Source organism: Hypomesus transpacificus, unplaced genomic scaffold (genome assembly GCF_021917145.1).
Source record: "Hypomesus transpacificus isolate Combined female unplaced genomic scaffold, fHypTra1 scaffold_65, whole genome shotgun sequence".
NCBI classification, from domain to species: Eukaryota; Metazoa; Chordata; class Actinopteri; order Osmeriformes; family Osmeridae; genus Hypomesus; species Hypomesus transpacificus.
Genome location: NW_025814037.1, coordinates 530,924 through 552,800, shown reverse-complemented (window position 1 = coordinate 552,800; position 21,877 = coordinate 530,924). Strand labels below are relative to the sequence as shown.

General features: G+C 41.8%; 1 protein-coding gene across 1 annotated transcript in view; it reads left to right on the top strand.

Annotated features, from left to right (window-relative positions):
• LOC124466116 (glutamate receptor ionotropic, kainate 1) overlaps positions 1 to 21,877 on the top strand; it is a 164,242-nt gene that overhangs the window by 63,524 nt on the left and 78,841 nt on the right. The window lies entirely within an intron of this gene.

Here is a 21,877-nt window from a genome sequence, read left to right as displayed (position 1 = left end):
GTAGTGTCTTCCTGTCCTGGGCAGTGCTGTTGCCAAACCATGTTGTAATTCCACCAGTCAGTATGTTCTCAATGGTGCAGCGGTAAAAATTGGTCAGTACAGTGCAGTCCATGCTAAATTTCCGCAGTCGCCGCAGAAAAAAGAGCTTCTGTTTCGCTGTCTTTGTAACCACACCAATATGGTGTGTCCAGCTCAGATCCTCACTGATATTGATACCAAGAAATCTGAAACTTTTGACTCTCTCCACAGCCGTGCCCCCGATGTGAATGGGTGCATGTTCTCCCTGCAGCCGCCTGTAGTCCACTATCAACTCCTTGGTTTTTGCTACATTAAGCAGCAGGCTGTTATCCTGACACCAAGATGTCATTGTTGCCACCTCTGCTCTGTAGGCAAACTCATCACCATTCTTGATGCAGCCGATAATGGTGGTGTCATCAGCAAACTTAATGATGGTGTTGGAGCTGTTAGTGGTTGCACAATCAAAGGTGAACAGGGAGTACAACAGTGGACTTAACACACAACCCTGTGGGGCACCAGTGCTGAGTGTTAGACTGGTTGAGGTGATGTTACCTAGCCGTACTGCCTGTGGCCTGTCTGTCAGGAAGTTCAATATCCAGCTGCACATGGAGGGACTGATGTTCAGGTCCTGTAGTTTCATGATGAGCCTGGATGGTACTATGGTGTTGAAGGCGGAGCTGAAGTCGATGAAGTTGATCTCCCTCCGTTTACCTCCCTCCCTGCGCAAGTCACGCCCAAGCAGAAATGCTATTGCGAATGCATGAGGTTAAGATTTCGACCATGAATTACCTCCCTCAATCAAAACACATTAATCGCAACACTGTTTCCAGAATTTTTCAAAGATGGCTCAAGACCGCTTTCCAGAACCACAGTCAATTTCCAATCAAGAATATCCTCATTGGCAATAGTTCTATGGCACAACCCATGCACAAGTCCTTACAAATAGTAATGTACAATGGCCGACTCTCAGTTCCCTTTAAACCACACAACATGCACTCTCAGGGTGACCAACAAGATTATTTTAACTAACAAACAACAATATTACAAACATCTAACTGAACGAACGCAACAACTGAAATCCCTTGCATAGCTGTTGTAACCAAACTATTTTCCACAAGTCTTGGCGTTTTTTGACATGCCTCACTGCATGCTGGGTACCCTGATTATCTAGCTGTGCTCCGACTGCGTGATATGACGAGATGCTAGTAACTCGCTAAGGTCTCGGAGTTTCCTGAAATGGAACGCGTCTTTCTGCCTTGAAGCTGCGTGCGCATCATCATCAAAACCCCATGTATATGTCAAGATAACATCCAAGCAAACAATTGACATTTACATTTAGTCATTTAGCAGACGCTCTTATCCAGAGCGACTTACAGTAAGTACAGGGACATTCTCCCCGAGGCAAGTAGGGTGAAGTGCCTTGCCCAAGGACACAACATCATTTTGACCCGGCGGGGAATCGATCCGGTAACCTTCTGATTACTAGCCCGAATCCCTCACCGCTCAGCCATCTGACTCCCTGACTCACGATCTTGTTGCTTCAATTTAGCCAAATCTGACTGCTTTGTATACCATATGTACTGTGTTATGGTTGTTTGAGTTAAACAACTTGCTTAATGAATGAAATGGCTGTTAAATGTCAAATCCAACTATAAATGTATAAAAGAGAGAGTTCCAATCAAATCCGAATTATTTTTAAACCTAGCGGTCCCGCCCGCGGCCCGAAACACTGCCCCCTCCTCCCCCAGTTACTACGCACTAAGTATCAACAAATATATTTTTTAGACTGCTACACATGTTATATATCATTGGAAAGCTACGATTCTTGTGCTTCCATTGAAATAAACCAATTAAAGATCAACTCGCGACAGCAAGTACCGTCAACGTCTTTGTCCGGTGACCGTTCCTTCAGCAAAGTCAGAGAAAAAAGTTACTACTTACCTACGATTACTTCGGAATGTCGAAGGTTCAGAAAATCAGAAGGTTGCTGGATCGATTCCCCGCCGTGCCAAATGACGTTGTGTCCTTGGGCAAGGCACTTCACCCTACTTGCCTCGGGGGGGAATGTCCCTGTACTTACTGTAAGTCGCTCTGGATAAGAGCGTCTGCTAAATGACTAAATGTAAATGTAGTTCTAAGTACCACCTTTCATTAGAGATAACAATTATACCTTTTTATCCTAATAATTTGACCTTGGTTACAAGGGTCATTTCTGGAGTCTCCAAAAGGCCCTTTTAGAAAACGCCTGGATGTACTCTTATGAAAACATGTGACAAATATGAATATATTGTGGTATTATGTTTGACTTTTGATTTGAATTAGGTAAGGCTTCAACCTGTGGTCCAATTCTGTCTTCCAGCTAATACATTCCATCTCTGGGCCTCTTCAGGCCTCTGTTTTCAAAACAAAATCTAGGCGGAAATAGAAACGTTCACTTTCCTTGTGTTCAAGCTTCTATTACTGAACACCAGTAGGACTGATAGGGGTCCTGACAACAGGGGAAATAACAAAGTGCATGTACTCCAAATGGTTCAAGAACAGCTTTCAATCTACTTTGGGCATGCTGTTTAGGAGTTTTTAGGCACACTTAACAGGTTCCCAGAAAAGGTTGAAAGACAACCTTTGCCTAAACTGACATGCACCAACTCAGAGAACTGAGTTTCAACATCCATTTACACATTTAGTCTCTATTTTTTACTCTACTCTTATGGCATAACTATGTTTAACTTAATGGCTGCACCTCTCTGTCACCAACTTTCTCTGGAGTGGGGGGTGGTAGAATGACATGGTAAAATGACAAAAATCTGTTAAGTTTAAGAACATTGACTAAATGTGTGTAATGCGAAAGGATAACACCAAAATGGAATTGCTGTCCTAAATTATATTTTTTATTAAACAACGTAGCAACTAGCAATTCCATGAATCCCATGGAAACAAAGGCAAATGTGTGAGATGATCTGATGTGGAGCACAAATCATCCAAGAAGCAGTACTTCTCTTGAGTGTTTTTTATTCAGATTACTTATAATTGGATTCAGGTCAAAAGTCTATAACTTGAACTGGTTTCATTACTTAAGACACTAAAAGTCAGCAGCTTGGCATGCTGGAACATGGAAAGGATTAAACATTTAGACTTTCATCAAAGTAAAAATTGCTGGTTTGTCCTTTTTCATCAATGTCCTCAAAAAAGCAGTCTGCAGAGCTAATGTGTCTGTGGGGTGACTGTCTGTCTCTGGAGGGCTGGCAGGCAGGGGCAAGCAGGGCCTGCAGGCAGGCAGTCAGGGCAGGCCAGCTGGATGAAGCTGTCCTGGGGTCAGGGCTGAAGAGAAGCTGTCCAGCTAGAGGGGGTAGTCCAGCAAGGGATCTGTTTTTCTCTCAGCATCCTCTGTTGAACTCTGTTGAGCAGGCCTCTGCATGACCCTCCAAACCTGTAAAAGTGAAGAAAGGATCCATGGCAGTGGTGAAAAATGAAGCTTTTTACATCTACACTAGACAAACTACAGTTTTGACTGTGAAATGCAGTGGCATTACTTGAACTTGAATCCAAATGTGTTAACCTGATGGAGACCCGGCCATGCAAAGTCACTCAAAACATTTGGCTCGATTCCAGGCTCTGGCAAGAGTATTTAGCTCTAAACTGTTCAATATACACTTCTGACCAAAGACCAGCTCGACCTTTGACTGTAAACAGTGATTCTGATTGTCAGAGTGAAACTAGCCTGGCTAACATAGGTCGCTTTCTCAGGAAAATGACAAATGAAATAGGCTTGTTTTGAAAGATTCTATATACTGGCTATCCTCAGCAGACTCTTCCTCAGCAGTCTACAAAAAGCAGCCATCCCTGACATTTTAGGAATTGAATTTAGTGAATTACGATATTGTTTACACTCTGCCAGTGAGCGAGCCAAGTCTGTCTCTGAGGCAAAGTCAAAACAATGTACCCCCAGGATGCAGTCTCACTCCACTTGCAAGTTTGTGGTCACCCTAGTGTCAAGGAGCAGGATGAGCCTGTGAGAATTTGGAGCGCGCGCTGTGGAGCAATTCAATTGAATTCAATCATATATAGACATACCAAGGTGAAATTGTTTATGGTACTTCAGAGTGATGTCGTCTTGAACCCTATTAGGTTTGAAAAACCATGAGTCAAAATAATATTAGATTTATTGACACAAAAATATGAGGCAATGTGTACATTTACATAAATACACCCCTTTCAGCCATTTTGTATTGCATTTCTTATTCCATGTCACCCTATGTAAAGACATGTATTCTACACATCTGTAACACATTTCAAGTCGATTAGATCTATGGTTCATAAGGAGAAGGGTTCTGAAGTTTGGACCAAATTTGGACAGTACAAGAAAAGTCTGACAATATGGTTCCTTGAGGCTTTTTTGTTCCCATGAGAAATAATGTATACCAATTTACAGGCATTTTAGACTAATGGGGCGCTGGGGAAATCACGTAGACTTTGGGCGTGTTTTATAGCGCCACCTATGGGCGCACATGGGCCACTAGCCGTGTGGTAGTAGTGAGGGACCTGTTGTTTCATTGGGCCAAATTGGAAAAAATTGGGTCCAGGACTTTTTGAGCTATTGGGCCATTTAGCGGAGAAATAATATCATTAATCATAATAAGAAGAATACTGACAAAAACAATAGGTTTCCTCCTACCGGAGGAACCCTAATAAGAATACTAACAAAAATAATAGGTTTCCTCCTACCGGAGGAACCCTAATAATAAGAATACTAACAAAAACAATAGGTTTCCTCCTACCGGAAGAACCCTAATAAGAATACTAACAAAAATAATAGGTTTCCTCCTACCGGAGGAATCCTAACTAATAAAAACAATAGGTTTCCCCCTACTGGAGGAACCCTAATATATATGAGAGAGAACAATGGTTGTGCTTGCCGAAAGCTTGAGCACACCCAACTAGCAGTGGAATCGCGATTCTAGTACCACCTGCCCACTGAAAATAAGCCCCTAAAAATGTTTATAGCCTAAGCTTGAAATGTTCTGGAAAACTGGCTAATACAACAAGTTTACTGGAAGCAATCATTGTCAGTAACAACAACAGCAAAATGCGACCATTTGGTCGCAGTCTACAGCCCTGCCTGGAGAAGCCAGCTGTGCTCCGTTTTGCTCCTAGTTTCAGACTTCACCCCCAGTAATTTGTACAGCTGAGCTAGCTAACTACTACACTACCACTGTGTGGGAATCGCTGGAGCTAACCAGGGCGTACAAAAATAAAGGGTTTAGATATTACAGCCTGGAAACATTGCTAGCTACTCTGGCCTTTGACCTGCAGGGCTCTACATATGCGACCAAAATGTGTACGGGTGCGACTTACATTTTTCCTAGGTCGCACCAGTGCACCTAACCTCCGCTGTCTCTCCAGGACCGAAGCGTTTGTTTCTTCTTTGACGGAACTCACACTCATGGTTGGATCATATTGTGGTCTAAACTAATCAGAGACAGAGATGGGGCGGGTCTTTACCTCTGATTGGCTGTGGTCCAGATATTCCAGTAGGCCTACACTGCTCCGTGCTGCGTGATTGAAATTACAAGTTGAGCACCAGAGAATCAGTTATGGCAGACCTGGGCATTGTATGGCCCGCGGGCCACAACCGGCCCACAGGCTGTCCCAATCCGGCCTGCGTGAGGTAAATCAAAAATTAAAAATAAATACATGTGTTGAGCTGTAGTAAATATGTAGTCCTGAAAGAGTAGTGATCAGGCAATTTACAAATGTGCGCTTGTGCAACCTCACCGACAGGAGAGTTAGCTGTTGGTTAGCCCTCGAAAATGAAAAACGAAAGGTTGACACAGAATGTAGAATTTTTAACAAGACACAGTCCTGCATTTGTGCAATGGGCAGGAGGGGCTGCTGCCCTGGGCCACTAGGGGGCCCCGGCACGGGAGATTAAAAAAAAACTTTTTGATGCATTTACCCACCTGTAGTGAAGTCCACGTTCTATTAGCGTCACGTGTCGTTGCCAGTATCAAAGCATGCAAGACAACAATGGCTTCGCATGAAGGCGATGTCAAACGAGTTTGACCTGCTTCGCCAAATTGACTTCAATTATTTGATTTGTGACTTTGCCTTCAAAAAAAGTAGAAGAGTGGACTTAAACTTGTCCCACACTGATTATCTAGCCTATGTTCTTTTTAGTAGGCGGCCACAGCCTGATAATTAAATTGTTCAATCGAGTTGTTTATAAATATGTGTTCACTACCCTTACGGAAAGAAAATATATTTACCAATACATGATTTGAAATACATTTTAATATATTGTAATATATTATTTTCCATTACATTGACCAATATATTATATATGGATTACATGAGATAATATATTGATGATAACTATATTACTAATATATTATAAACTTTGATATATATTCATTTAATATATTGCAATATATTACAGAATACAGCAATGATTGCCGTTTTCCATATATTGCAATATATGGAACATGAATCATCATTTTTGCGCTTCCGGGAATCAAACCAGCAACCTTCTGATTAATAGCCTGATTCCATAACCGCTCAGCCATCTAGAAGGTATTCTAATAAAGTTGTCAACGGCAGTATTTCAAATGGAATCCCGATTCAAACAGTACCACCTGCTAACTGAAAATGTGCCCTCAAAAACGTAAATACCGCAAGATTGAAATGTATTTAAGGGGAAATGGCTAATTCAAAAGAAGTTTGCTGGAAGCGATCATTGTCAGTATATATTTCAAATATTTTTCCAAATTGTACCTATATTTCAAATATATTCCACTATATATTGAACACATCTGTACGTTTATTTCATGTTTATCTTTCCATATAATTACGATTCCCCCGTCAGGAATAGGCTTTAAGGTGACTTCCCCCTGAAGTACCCTGCAAAGTTTCTTAATATGTAAAAATATGACTGAATTAGAGCTGTTGGAGCTTGGACTAAATGTGACTATGATTGCCATAGGAGAAACGTGTTATTTTATTATTCAGTAACTGAACACTGCAAATTCTAGATCTTGAAATGGCTCAATTGGATGAGAGTTTGTGCTGGTAAACGAAGGGTACCAGGTTTAACTCCAGACATTTTTTGTTTGTTGACAAAACAGTTTCTAGTTTTCTGGGCAATCCCGGTGTAACTATCTATTATGTTAATTTTACAATATTTTGCCATTTTGAAGGAGGAATTCGCCATTGCTGCTTGCAGCTATAATTTTTACATATAATTCAAATATTTTCTACCATATATTAAACATACATGTGGCAGTACATCTTTACATATATTACCAATACATTTCCCATATAAATCGGAATACATTATGGTGGTGGTATTTATAGATATAAAATTGCATTTGTTTTGGGATATATAAACACATATATTTTATATTCATGATGAATATGTTGCAATATATGGAAAACGGCAATCATCGCTGTATTCTGCAATATATTGCAATATATTACATGAATATATATTATAGTTTATAATATATTAGTAATATATTTATCATCAATATATTATCCCATGTATTTCCGTACAATATAAATATTAAATCCCCTATATGGACGTATATTGGCCAATATATCACATGATATTTTCCAATATACTGCAATATATTTTCCTTCCGTAAGGGCATTTTGTAAAATGTCACAGAAACTATTCAAGCTCAGTCCCATCTCGGATTTTGCAACTGTAGTTAAAATACAAACTGCAGCCACCTATTTCTTGGTATTTGCTTGGCGAAATTGCTAACAAATTGTCATCGTAAATTTCATACAATTATACACTACGTTCTTTGTTTCAGTTTTACCTAATTTCCACATTTCCTCCTTGATTAATATTGTTTTGTTAGATCGTTCATTCGTTCATTCATTAATTCATTCAGTAGGCTAGGCTTGTCGTAGGGGTGAACTAGCCAAATAGGATGCTGGCCGAAAATGAGCTTCCCCTCTTTGAAAGACCAGCAGCCGCCACTGATTACAATGTATCACATACTGATATTTTTGTCTGTCATATAATTACCAATCCCTCTCTCTCTCTCTAATAGGTATTGATAAAAATCATTATATATTTATATATATATATATATATATATTGTGGTGGGCCGTTATCTGCGTTAACACGCTGCGACTTTTATCGGCGATAAAAAAAATATCGCCCTTAATTTAATCTCAAAATTGGGTTGGGAGCTGGGTCTACACCACGCAAGCTATGATGACTTTCACCTTGATATTTTTGCGCGGATGTATACCTAGCCGAATTGCACTGTAAGGGGCAATAACGAGTCTTCGAACGTGTGTGTATGCCTTGTGTATGAAATTATCACATCAAACGTGACGTGGTAACATGGATGCAGCTATGAAGCCGCCGGGTTTGCTTCAGGGAAAATGTATTATTAAGAAGCTTCCCAATGGAAACCTCTGCTTTTTGTATAAAGATGATCCATTTCATATTTTTAACATACAGCAAAACAACTTTTTAGTGTTTGTGAAGATTAACTAGTTAAAAATAAAATGAAACACTGATGTAATTATTATTTTAGTTTTTACTGTTACTTTGATAGTCTTTTCCTAGTTGACCAACATGTAAAATATTTACATAAATATTTATAGAATATCCTAATTCTTCTGATAACCAGTAGCAGCTAATCAAAATATATACTTTACTGCTTTTTACAATGGGGGAAAATGAATAGTAAGCAGAATTAAGTTCAAGTTATTGTTGATGCGGCCCTTCAACACATTTCAAGTTTCTCATGTGGCACCTTGTCAAAATTAATTGTCCACCCCTGAGTTACGGAGCTGGGCCATGGAGCTAACCCATGGAGCTGGGATTTTGATGCTAAGGAGGGTGTGGCAAGCTGGTTTAGCCAAGGCCAAAGGGCAATATAGCCAAATTACAGGTGTGGCCATCAGAAGGGCATGCGACAGCAAGGGGGGACCCGCTATAAGACTTTGAGCCATGAAATGTTAGGTCAGTAGCACTTTCTATTTTGAAATGTTTTATTTTGCTTGCAATGTTTTAGTTTGGCAGCTCATTGAAGCACTGTTCACAATATTTTTATTTGATATACTGTTGAATTGTCCTTCAAATAAAACCAATATTTACCTACACCTTATTCTTGTTTAAGATTATTTACATAATATATATGAATGCATATGGAGCGTGATAAAAAGGTGACCTTGAAATTCTGGCGACGCAAGGAAAAGTTTGGGTGCACCTAAATAAAAAAAGTTAGGCGCACTAGGGGGGTATTCCAAGTAGCGGGTTTAATGAAAACAACATTCTCAGCCCTTGGGTCTTCATCGATAGTGTTACTCGCCGTGGATTTGCACTCAGAATTGACCAAATACCTTTTGCCACTGAAATAAAGAAAAATAATTGAAATTATATTTGGTCTTCTTTATTGCCTACAAATAGAAATCTAACAATGAGTAGCCTATTTCTATCGGCTATTGTTCCTACAATTTACATGATTCATATGATTCCTACAATTTACATGATGTAGGCTGAACAGACTGAACAGTGTATTAACATTAACCAAATAATGCCAATACCGATGGAATTACAGTTATTTGACTCTTTGGGTTAAATCAGAGCAATAATGGTCAAATTAAGGTTAAATAATATTATCATTTTATCATATTGCAAATGAATGCAATCAATTAAGTTAACTCGTATGCCTACTCTACCATGATTATTGTAAACCAGAGATAGAAAGCATGAGGTGAGGAAGAAGGAGTAGGCCTAGGCCAGGCCAGAGCTGAGGAGAGGGTCTCAGGAGATCAAGAATCCACAGAACAATACTTCACAATTCCTTTTATACCCAAGAACAACTACAATCACCCCAGAATCTTGACCCTTACTTATCAACATGACTAGCAATGCTACAGTAAGTTACACAATGAGATGTGAGAGCCATCAAGTTGAGACTCCATCCAGTAACTCCATATTTTACCATATGAGAGGTGGGGGCAGGTTGATAGCCTTACAAGATCAGCCTTTATTCTTCTGCCCTAAGTACACCATCTCTTGGTCAAAATAGAAATTCAGAAAATTCTACTATTAATATTCATATAGGTTATTGTTCCTACAATTAACATCACCATGCATCCTCTTGTAACTTGTGTTCCAGTAAATCTTTTTTGAGATTAGCCTTTATTCTTCTACCCTAAGTAGGCCTACACCATCTCTTGGTCAGTTTTTGGCACTTTCTTCAAAAGGTGCAATTTGTACAACTAATTTACTTGTAACATGAGATTACATTAGCTACATTTCACTGTTCCACATGCAAAATTCACCTGCCATTAAATGAACATCTCACTGTATACAGCATGCCCTGTTGTCAGAATGTGCAAATCGTTTTTATATTAATTATTCTCATAATGTCAGTGTAACTGACAATAAAAAAAGCCTGTAAATACAAGTAGCCTACATGGAGAGAGAACTACCAGTAGCTACCATACATAGTAATTCTCTGCATCCATTTCTGCGGCAGCAGTCATTAGGTCTCTTTGTCATCTTAATCATCATCATCATCCTTTGATAAAAAGCATTCTGTTGAGGGAAACTCCTACTACCAATTGAAATAGCAATTGATATTTAAACTTTGTATCATGTCGAATATGATTAAAACCATGGTGACGTCGAGGCTACAATCACAAGCGTAGCCTATAAGCAAAATATGCATTACCTGTTCGTAGTATGTTTTTATATGTAGCCTAATATAACATTGAACATGCTATTTTAAGTCCACCACTTTTTCTCCTGTAATATTAACAGACAGTGGGGTTAAATGTTCAATGTATGGACTGGCTATTGCATTCAAATAGTAAATGCATTGACTCGGCAGTCGGCAGCAATTGTTTCCCACGCCAATTGTAGTTAAAGGCTACGCTGCTACAGCCGTGTTGCTTTTTTTCTGGAATATGTGCTCAGATTGACCATGAACACGAAATAAAACGTATATCTAAAGTGTGGTGAAGTATGACAACGTTTTTTGTCGGCGGTTGCCATGGTGAATCCTAGTATCGGAGCTCCATAGATGTTGGCTTTTGGTAGTATTCATGCACACGCTAAAGTTGCCGTACTCCGAGTTGAGTTAACAAGTTCATATCAGCTTTTCTGGAACCGAATTTTCGGAGTTTCCCATGTTAGAGTAACTCAACTCAGAGATCAAGGTTAATCTCAGAGTTTGTTAAACCCGCTACCTGGAATACCCCCCAGACCTGTTCTCCGTACGTCGCTTATGACATCCGAGATCAAATGACACATCCAAGATGACATCATCATGCTAATCATGATCTGGCTAATTCGGTTTTTCCAACACCCTTGTTGTTTATGATTAGTATAGCTGGATTGAGTTGTGCGTTGTTCTAAAAGGGGGTATGTATCGATAGTAGAAACCTTGATCAGCAACGCTGCTACTGGCTGCTCACATAAGTCTATGGCTGATCAACATGGCCAAAAAGAACGCCCCGTGTTTTCCGCAACAGAGCAAGAGCTTGCTCGAAAGTTACTCCAAATTGGAAGATTTAACCGAGCTGCAGGGAACACCTCAAAGTCTGCAAAATCCAGGAGAGGGCTGGCAAAAAGTAGCAGACAAAGTAAATGTAGTGACCACGTTAGATGTTTTATCGTATATTACAGTAGGCTATTTGTCTTTGTATTTTCTTATTTTCATAAATACTTTGTTTATCATCTAATGTCATATAATAATTTAATGTGGTTCCAACAATTAATGATGTAAATGACACCCTCACGAGAACACCGATAGGCTATCTCTCATAAAGTACGCTATAGTACCCTGTCTCGCTGTGCTAATTAGATCTATCTATCACGCAATGTGCGATTAATATTAAATTCTACTAATTATTTGTGCACCTTCTGCAACAGGTTTTTGTCATAAAAACGGACAAGACATGGCTGTGACAGACTTCCTGTATCACCTCTGCTTGTAAAGCCGCAATCAAATCCTGTTTACATAAATTAAACCTGCCCCCGAGCAGTTTCAAGCTTACGGACATGTTGCTATGACAGCAAGTCCAGGATGAGCTTCGAAGAACCGAACAATCCAGAATCATGACAAATCGTCAACAATCAAATCCAGCTAACTGAGTTACCGACGTACAGAGAACGGGCCCCAGGTCACTTTTCTTAATTGATTGAACAAGCTACATTGTTGACCTTATATACCTGCAATGCCGGACAGTTGATGCGTTTGCAACGTTACTTGCATGATCAATTTCTCCGATTTCATCATCTGGCTCACTGAAGAGGGTTTTAGTGCAGGGGCGGATCTAGAACAAATATTCATGGCGTGGCAAAGGGTGGCAGGAGATTTTGAGGGGTGGCACCCCCGTGGCAGAATATGCTGATTTAATCGCAGTCATATTAATCAATGTTTATTTTGAATCAATGTCTATTCAAATGGCTGATAGGTTTTTCAGCATTCAGGCTGTCTACTCTTTTACCCCGGTCCCTAAATATGACACGAGGTACGAATATGACTATCTGTTGAATCTCGAATATAAAACTGATTTCACCTTGGTCTCAGTCGGCGCAGTGGGGAGGGTGGGTTGGAGTCGTCTAGTCCTGCATTCACTTGCAGTGGGATATTAGCAGGCCCGAACGTAATTCACGAGCGCAGAATTTTCGACGAAAGACTTTCAAATAGACTGCATTTCTCTAAGGATTTTTTTTTTATAAGCTTGTCAACTCATATTTTGTCTCTATTCTTTCTAAATATTTTACCTGTAAACAGCCCATTGCCACCAGTGTAGCCAGTAGGTCTGTGATAGCAATCAATGGAAGTATGTCAACCCTGAAACTAATACAGTTAAGTCTACGTTTGACTACCTACTGAAGCCAATATTAAAACGTTAGGCTAGTCAAAAATGCTCAGATTCAGAATCCATTCAGCCCTGAAGAATTGACACGGAAACACACCAAAATTACAGGAATACACTGGGCCAGGGAGTTTTCAGGCGATCTTTATGAGGATGGATCAATACTTTTCTGCAAAGTGTGTCAACATTCAATCGAGATCATCTTTGGTCGCTCTGACAAAAGAACAGGACGGCTATCGGAATTACGCAGATATTTAACCACAGAAAATTTGAAAAAAATCTGCAGATTTTGTTTGGGCTTGTATATTAGAAATTCGCTCTCATGTCCGACTCAGCGGAGTGGGTAGGGGTGTTGGAGTCATCTAGTGCTGCATTCACTTGCAGTGGGATATTACAAATTCGCTCTGGAAAATGTCCAACTCGGCGGAGTGGGGAGGGTGGAATCGTCTCGTGCTGCATTCGCTTGAAGTCGGATATTAGAATTTCGCTCTCGCAAATGTCAGATGAGCCACAACTTTTCTTTGTTTTCAAAGCTGCCAACTGGGTTGGCAAGGCTATTTTTAGGGTGGCAGTTGCCACCCCATGCCACCCCGGTAGATCCGCCCCTGTTTTAGTGGATTACTTCACAGTCATGCCCTTAACAATTATATCATGAATTAGGTAAAATAATATAAGGCTACCTTTCCAAATGACCACCGCTCTCTCCTTCGCCAGTAATCCTAACCATAGTCCTAATCCTAACCCATAGTAGGTGAGTCGCTACCAATGATGTTCACTACCATCACTGCCTCATCTGAAAATGTTTTTTGGAGGTGGACCACCACCCTAAAGTGTATTCCAAACTAAGTGTATTTTATGTTAATGTAGTTGTTGTTTCATAGCACTCTGTTAGGCTACTGTTAGGCAGTGTAAACATGAAAGCTATTTATGCTTCGGCTACAAGTAGTTCTGTAGAAGAACAAAACGTTACTGTGTAGCAACTAGACCTACAAGTAAAGTTGATCCCACCAGTTTTATTGGACTCCTTCCTGTAATTCGTAATCTCTTTTTTGGACATATCTTTTTTTTTTCTCTGGAATTGACCGCTTCACCAAACTTCTTGAGTTTATTTTTGTTGCAATTTCGTCTCACATTTGTAGTTTTTTTGTTTGCAGTTATTTGCGGAACAAATTTACTTTTAAGTGTGTGCTTTCTTTTGCTGTATTCCTATAGAATGACAATCTTTTCTTGCTCTGACCAATTTGGTTTTCTTGCCTTCTTTTCTTCCATTTTTACCTCTAGCTCTTGTAACGTGGTGTACTAGCAATACAAGTGAACAAACGCGGTCACCGTTTTACTGCTGTGAAATCACGTCCAATGTAGTAAATCCATTAATGTTTCTCCTTAGCTAAGGAAACCATTTAAGGGATTCTGTGCAACCCCCTTAAGTAAATCCCTTAGCTAAGGAGAAATTGACCCTTCAGTGTCATAATTAAGGAAACAAAATTGATATGCTGTAAAGCATGATTTGCTTCTCAGTACATTATATACGTGTGAAATCAGTTGCTGAAAGCATGTGCAAAGCTCAAAAATGTGTTTCACTGAAATGTGGAGTTAGACCGTTGAACAGTTTCTCACCCGTTTTCAGCTCAGGTTTTGTATAGGCAGGGCAAAACCCAACCTGCCTGCAAGACAGGCAGCTTGGCCAAAAAATTGCAGGTAAACTAAATGCGTATTTTGGTAAAATGTATAGGCTCATCTTTAGTGATCAATCAGATCACATTTCTTTAAATGTGCCTGCTGGCAGTAGGCTAAATGGAAATTAATCTTGGAATGAGATCTTGCTAGCGAAAATAATTATATCAACTCTTTCAGAATAAGTATAAAAACAAGGCCAATAAGTATCTGATTGATACAAATTAATAGACACTTAGGAGAATATATGTAGGCCTACTGAAAGAGCTTATATCATGTACTATAAATGTGTATATCCATGTAGGCCTTATTGTAAATCCCTCTTTGATTTCATTGACTGGGACATGGCCAGGGAATATGATGAATTGATTCCTCAGCTGTTTAATCGCCAATAGCCTACACTTTTCTTACAGCAACGCATGCTGCGGCTTTGCCAATGTTTTCTGCATCGCCTATACTGTATAAAAATTTACCTGACGCCAAAAAAACTCATAGCAATGCATAGAATCTGAAGCACAGTAAAAGTTTCAAGTAGCTTTATTGTCAATTTCTTCACATGTCAAGACATAAAAAGGAATCGATATGACGTTTCCCAATCTCCCACAGTTAAACATAAAAAGCACAGGCACACAGATAAGACAAGACATTTCTTAAAACATATCGTTACATATTCACATGCAGAAGCATACGCTCATGAAGCATAAATCTTGCTGCGGCGTGTGATATTTGCAATGTACGGCCTTGCAAATAAATGAATCCTTGTCGGCTGAATCAATATCGCTCAAACAAGAACTCATCCATGCGAAAATAAAGGAGACTGCCCTCCTTTCAGTCACCACTGCCCTCCAGTCTGCCAGAGCGGCTTCGAGGTCATCCGTCATCATTCTGCTGGACCTTTCTGCAGCATTTAATACGGTTAACCACCAGATCCTGCTGTACAGACTTTCTGAGATGGGCATCACTGGCACTGCACTCCAGTGGATCTCATCCTACCTATCGGGAAGATCCTACCAGGTCTCCTGGGGAGGCAAACTGTCAGACCCTCACCAGCTCTCCACCGGTGTCCCACAGGGCTTCGTCCTTGGACCCCTCTTCTTCTCTCTGTACACCACCTCACTTGGACCAATCATCACCTCCCATGGCTTCTCCTACCACTGCTACGCTGACGACACACAGCTGTATCTGTCGTTCCCCCCGACCGATCCGGGGATCTCAGCTAGGATTGAGGCCTGCCTCGCAGACATCTCCGCCTGGATGACCGAGCACCACCTCCAGCTGAACCTCGCCAAAACAGAACTTCTCATCATCCCGGCCAAACCCTCCATCTCCCACGAACTCTCAATCACCCTGGGATCTACGACGGTGACCCCCTCATCCTCTGCCAGGAACCTTGGGGTTACCATGGATGACAAGCTCTCCCTCACGGCCCACATTGCTGCGGTCTCCCGGTCGTGTAGATTCACCCTCTACAACATCCGGAAGATCAGGAGATATTTGTCTGAGCACTCCACCCAGCTGCTTGTCCAAGCACTTGTCCTCTCCAAGTTGGACTACTGCAACTTGCTGCTCGCCGGTCTCCCAGCATGCGCAACCCGCCCTCTTCAGAGGATTCAGAACGCAGCGGCCCGCCTGGTCTACAATTTACCCAGACGCTCCCACGTTACCCCGCTCCTCATCTCCCTCCACTGGCTACCCATCACGGCCCGCATAAGATTCAAGACCCTGGTACTGACCTTTCGAGCAGTGAACGGGACTGCACCCGACTACATCAAGTCTCTCCTGCAGCCTAACACCCCCACCCGCCACCTAAGGTCTTCTTCAGCCAACCGCCTGGTGGTCCCACCGCTCAAGACTGCCCGGTCCCAACACAAGCTCTTCTCCTGCCTGGCCCCCCAGTGATGGAATCAACTCCCCACCTCCATCTAAGACACAGACTGTCTCTCCACCTTCAAGAGAAGGCTCAAGACGCACTTGTTCAGGGAGTACAACGGTACTTAGGAATGGTTTGCTGAACCCAATGCTAGTTTCCTCAAGGATCACAATGACTCTTGCTTAGAGACTTGTTGCTCTTGTTGGTTAGTGGTAGCTGATTTAAACTGTTGTAATCTATTTTAGTTAATCTTATATTTTATTTTACTGTTGCTTGTTTTTCTACAGGTACACTACAGGTGCACTTGCACTTACAGATTCATGTGTTTTAAATTGTAACTTGCTGAACTACATGCTCTTATGGTTTTTCCCTTTGGCACTTATTTTTTGGTTGTTCACAATGTGTGCTTGTTTTGGCTACCCACAATATTTTGGGGCTATCTTGTTGTTATTATCAGTGACCTATGCACTTTGTAAAGCTCTCTCTTGGAAGTCGCTTTGGATTAAAGCGTCTGCTAAATTAATAAATGTAAAGGATCTTGGCCATCGCGAAGAACTCTATTGGTATGGAAAGCTAATCGAACTAGAATATATCTCCTTGGTCAGCTGGGTCTCTCAAAAATGGAGCTGCCAATTATTTTCAGGGGGTGTGGCAAGCTTATCCAGCTACACTTACATTAGCCTGCTCTGGAGCAGGTTAGTGCTAATTGATATGTTACTATGGTGATTTATCTAAGTTGCTTCCACGAACCAAAAAGAGGGGCGTTTTTATCTTAGCCTGAAAATTAGCTCGCTAAACCACCATCATACCTTTTTTTGAGCATTTAAATATTTTTCTTGTTCTGCCTGTTTTGTAATATACGTGCCTAATATTTCAATACTAAAATAATAGGCCTATCGGCATTATAAGTATTATAACTATTATGATATTTTAGTTGGCAATTTTTTGGTGCCCCCTCAAGAGTTGGTGCCCTACGGACAGCGCGTAGAGCACGTAATAAGAGCGGCGGCACTGGCGACTAGTCTACACAAACACTGTTTTTGAAGTGATTTAACATAATATTTTTATCGAACGAGTTGCAATAAAGTACTCACATTAAGGAAAGTTAGGAGTGCGTTCATAACGTGATATAACATTTTAGTTGACATTGTCCAGGGCCCCTTAGATGTCATGTGCACCTGGGCAAGTGCCCAGTTGCCCTAATGGTTATTCCGGCCTTGCCTGATTTAACATACTTTTTTTTCATTCGAATTTGGATGGGTAGTTAACAACACATTCTTCTGTGGTGTGATGAACTTACAGAAGCTTTTATTCAAGCTGTTAATTTATGTCATACCTAACACTGGAAGAGGGCAGTACAGTGGGGAGTGCAATGGGATACAGTGGTGGTCATAGAAGCAGTAGAATAGGAACTACTATAAAAGCCTGTGTTCCCTGGATTGCTGAAACACTTCCAGGACTTGTCCACATCATTAACTGTGCGAAATACTGTCATTGTGGCATAGAAAATATTGTGGTGCCAGTCTGGACATTATTTATGGCTGAGTAGGACTGGTACAGTACTAGTAAATACAACCATTGTGCAAGCCTAAACATTACTAGAGAACCTTAAAATTATTGACATGCCACATTTTAAAGTCAGCCAAGTGTAATATAATTTTAGGATGTATGTACAATTAATGTGTTTTAAATGTGGTTCATTGATAAGAAACATGCTGGAACAACAACTTGTGTGGTTTGCAGAAAGGGGAGATAATTAAGCTCAGTTTGTAGAAGGTTGAGAGGTTGTAAAGTGTTAGGAATTGTTGGAGGTTTGTTTATAGTAGGTCAGATGGTTATCTGTTAACTATTTCTGAGGGTAATCAGGGGCGCCGTATAGGGGGGAAAAGTTAGGACAATTCCAACAAATAGAAAAACTAATAGAAATGATAATCTCATAAATAATAAATGATTCATGGGGACCAAAATTCCTGGCGACGCCCCTGAGGGTAATGACCCCACAAAGGACAGTTGACCATTTTGGATGACCATATTGTATTAATAACAATAAATAACTAATTGAAAGACAACATGTCTACACATGTCTATCAAATGTCCATTTGGACATCCTACCAAAAGGTAAATTGAACTTGCGGTTCAAGAGGTTTTCCCAAATGTTCACTTTACAAAGAAAATCCATCATGGCGGACCTTTTGGGTCTTTGAGGCTTTTTTGTTTGCATAGACTTACACAGTAGACACAGCAAGCCTGCTCTTTAAAGATGGCATCCCTATTAATTTCTATAGAAAGTGCTCAGTGGCGCAGTGAGGCAAGCGAGACCACGAAACTGCACGCTTGCAACTAGCTGTACACGTGATACTTTGCGACAACCTGTCGCGAGTGAGCTGAGGCATTGCAATAAAGTCAGAAAACTTGCAGATTGGGGTACAAGTCTGATTAAGAATCAGATACATGGTGCGGTTTTTTGTAATAAACACGCACCACTTAGAATGTTTCACACGCACTTAGAATGTTCTTAAGATGCTCTTAGCGTTAAGAGCTTCTTAACGAATCTGGGAAACCCGGCCAATGCCATTATTGTGGCGTTAACTGACAAGTTCAAGTTCAAGTTCAAGTCTTTTATTTGTCAGGTGCACAGAGCAACACAAGGTTAGACTGGGCACTGAAATTCTTAAGACAAGACAACGCAAGCACTTGGCATAACATAACATATAAGTACACAGAACAAATTTACATCTATGCTGAGCTTAGATAAGTGAACTTCCTAAATATACAGATAGCAATAAATAAACGACTATACTAACCCTAACACTAAAACTTCCTAAATTACAGATAACAATAAATAGTACGCTATACTAACCCTAATACACAAAAAAAAAAAAAAAAAAAAAAAAAAAACCTGTTACAACCCTATAAACTAATCTAACCTAAATGGAGTACAATGCAGTAGTGCAAATTTACAGATCAGTGACTTTGTCAATGACCAAACAGGAGCCTGGTGGCGAGGTACAGTAGTGCAATGTTACTGAAAGAGCAACCAGTAGCTGAAAGTGACAGTGTATAAGTGACTAGTGTGCAGTAAAAATGTCCATATCAGTGTCCATTGAGAAGCCTGATGACCCTTGGGTAGAAACTGTTGTCCAGTCTGCGTGTGCGCGACCGGATGCTGCGGTAACGCCTGCCAGAAGGCAACGGGGTAAAGAGACTGAAGGATGGGTGGGAACAGTCTCTTAGAATCCTGCTGGCTTTCCTAAGGCAACGTGTGTGGTAGGTGTCCTGTAGGGCTGGGAGCTTCCTGCCGATGATGAACTCAGCAGAACGGACCACACTTCGTAGGGCCTTGCGGTCCCGGTCTGTGCAGCTCCCATACCACACTGTGATACAACCAGTCAGAATGCTTTCTATAGTGCATCTGTAAAAGTTAGTAAGGATGACTGAGTCCATACCAAACTTCTTCAGTCTCCTCAGGAAGAAGAGGCGCTTACGGGCCGTTTTGACCACCTTGTCCGTGTGAACAGACCAGGTGAGGTCATTGCTGATGTTCACCCCGAGGAACTTGAAGCAGCTGACCTTCTCCACTTCCGATCCATTGATGAATAGGGGTGCATGCTCCTCCTCCTGCCGCCTCCTAAAGTCCACAATCATCTCCTTGGTCTTGCTGATGTTAAGAGAGAGGTTGTTGTCCTGACACCATGATGTCAGGGTGTCAACCTCCTCTCTGTAGGCTGACTCGTCACTGTCAGAGATGAGGCCCACGATGGTTGTGTCGTCAGCAAACTTAACGAGGAGGTTGGAGCTGTGCGTAGCCGCACAGTCGTGGGTGAACAAGGAGAACAGGAGAGGGCTGAGCACACAGCCCTGGGGGGTGCCTGTGTTGGTGATCAGTACAGATGAAGTGCGGTCACCGATTCTCACCACCTGTGGCCTCCCCGTCAGGAAGTGGAAGATCCACTTGCAGAGGGAGGTGCTTAGTCCCAGGTCCACAAGCTTGGAGACCAGTCTGGAGGGGATGATGGTGTTGAATGCAGAGCTGTAGTCAATGAACAGCATCCTCACATATGTATTCCCCTTGTCCAGGTGGGAGAGAGCGGTGTGCATGGTCAGAGCGATGGCATCGTCTGTAGACCTATTGGACCGGTATGCAAACTGCATAGGGTCCAGTGTGGGGGGCAGCGAGGAGCAGATGAATGATTTGACTAGCCGCTCGAAGCACTTCATGATGATAGAGGTCAGTGCTATTGGGCGATAGTCATTCAGACATGTGACCTTGGTGTTCTTGGGCACAGGGATGATGGTGGTCCTCTTGAAGCAGGTGGGGAGTACAGACAGGTTAAGGGAGAGGTTGAAGATGTCACTGAAGACCCCTGCCAGCTGGTCAGCGCAGCCCCTAAGGGCCCTACCTGATATGCCGTCTGGGCCAGGTGCCTTGCGAGGGTTGATCTTCTTAAAGCATAACCTCACCTCAGCTACAGTTAGTGTAGGCACACCACTGGCTTGGCCTTCAGGTAGCTCCACTGCAGGGGGTTCACTGTCCCTCTCAAAGCGAGCGTAGAAGGAGTTCAGCTCGTCTGGCAGTAGGACAGAAGACTGGGTCTCATTGTAGCCTCTCCCTTTGTAGTCTGTAATGGCTTTAAGTCCACTCCACATGCGCCTAGGGTCAGAGCCATGGTAGCTGGACTCCACCTTGGTCCTGTAGGCCCTTTTCGCTGCTTTGATGGCCTTCAGAAGGTCGTATCTGGCCTTCCTGTACTCATCAGGGTCCCCAGAATTAAAGGCGACAGTACGGGCTCTCAGCTTGGCCCGGACCGCGGCATCAACCCAGGGCTTCTGATTTGGGAAAGACCGGACAACCTTCTTGGGGACAACGTCATCAATGCAGTGCTGGATGTAGCTGGAGACAGTGTCTGAGTATTCGTTAATGTCCCCATCTGCTGCGTCCCTGAACATCAGCCAGTCAGTGGTGTCAAAGCAGTCCTGGAGGGTCGCCACACACTCGTCACTCCATAGGTGAACTGACCTCTCAACCGGTCTGACCTGTTTGAGCTTTTGTTCATATGCGGGGAGAAGAAGAATGGAGGCGTGATCAGCCTTCCCAAAGGCAGGGCGGGGGAGGGGTTTGTAACTGCCCTTGAATGTTGTATAACAATGGTCAAGGATCTGGTCTCCACGTGTGAAGAAGTCAATGTGCTGATAGTATTTGGGCAGGACTTTCTTCATGTTAGCTCTGTTGAAATCACCAACAACAATGAAGGCTGCCTCTGGGTGCACATTTTCCAGACCATTGATAATCCCATACAGTTCATCCAAAGCAGCGGCCTTGTCTACCTGGGGGGGGATGTCATAGCGTTGCGTAACCATAAAATTATTGTGGCTATCAGACATGATTTATTCATCTTCGTCTTTGCTCCCGAAGACCATGTCAACAATATATAATGACGCCTTAACATGTCACAATATCAC